Raw genomic sequence first — 1492 nt, forward strand, 5'->3', positions numbered from 1 at the left:
ATAATTATTTCTAAGTTGGAGGATTAAGAAGTAATGCACTCCATCGTATGTTTCAACATGATCGAGGCAAAAGGCGGATGTTCGAATTCGGTAATACATACGAAAGTAGGCGCTATGCGATAAGGAGTCCACCAAGATAAAGTTGATATATATCATAACACGACAGCGGCATTCGTAGAGCAATCTATAAACATGTAGAAGCAGAGGACTTAGGAATAGTTGTGGTGAAACATGAATGTCAAAGCCGCCTGGCAATGGAATGGGAAGCAAGCAAATCCTGGAGAATATTGAGGCAAGTGCAGCTGAATACCGCATTGGTAGATGCTCCTGAGAAGATAAATTAGGTTAAACCAGCAATATAGTCAAAATGCATAAACTCTAATCATCAATAAAGATAATCCAAGACGACTGAAATTCAGAACTAGAAAAATTAAAACAAAATGCAGAAGGTGCATCTAAAATCGTTAATATGTGATTAACTGTGTATAACAATAGCAAACATATAGCAAATTTTGCCCAAACGTAAAACTAAAAAGGAGGTATATTTTAAGTTTTGGCAAGTTAATGGAAAATGACCAATATTGCAAATGCATGGTCAAAAAAATAGTTGTTTTTAACAATTCTGGGGCGCTTCTGGATACACTTAACACTATTAGGTTATTTGTTAATTTACTCGAAACTTGCCTCCAAATAGAATAAGCAAGCAATAAATGTTTTTGGCAGACGCCAACCAAATAATTGGGTGTTGGAACATTTTACTGGCACTGAATATATCCGGGCGAGCAATCCAATGAATTTTCTCGTTTAAACTTATTGACCGATACCTTCTAAGAGCATTCGCTTTGGGTCTAAGGGCCTAAATTGTCCCCTTACTTCTTCCCTTGTTTCTGGAAGTGACATTTTATTCATCCACTCGCCTTAATAAATCCGATTGAAGTTGTTATCGCACCCTGCACTATCGCACGAATGTGGCAGCAAAACTTTGACTTTGTGCTCCATAAGCACAGACTAAACGGCCACATTGATTCACCTCGTGGTGTAGAAAGCAATGAGTAAAATATTTATTTGCCCATCAGCTCTTTTTAAATTTCACAATGTTGTCAACAGATGAAAAGTATTTTGAAACATTTAAGCTTTATCTGTCTGTAATAATTAGACTAGACTTCTACAGCTTAAAAGGTGGTTTCTAATATTTATTTATCTGACACTAGTCCATCTTGATTTCTGGTTAATTTTGAAAAATGTAATTTATATTCGTCCAAATTGCAAAACTCCTTCACCTTGGTTTTGAACCCTCTGAAGTTTCCCGTCAAATTTACTGGCATTTGATTTTTAACAATAGCAAAAAATCTTACAATGTGATAAAACAAAACAGAGCCATGATATTGTTTGGACAATCTTTTGCTTTGATTAAAACATTATGCTATATCTCTCCTTATTTATGCTCATCAAGGGGCGAAGCCGCTTCCAACGGATTCGTTTGTGAACATCG

This window comes from Echinococcus granulosus, assembly GCF_000524195.1.
Source record: "Echinococcus granulosus chromosome Unknown EG_S00020, whole genome shotgun sequence".
NCBI classification, from domain to species: domain Eukaryota; kingdom Metazoa; phylum Platyhelminthes; class Cestoda; order Cyclophyllidea; family Taeniidae; genus Echinococcus; species Echinococcus granulosus.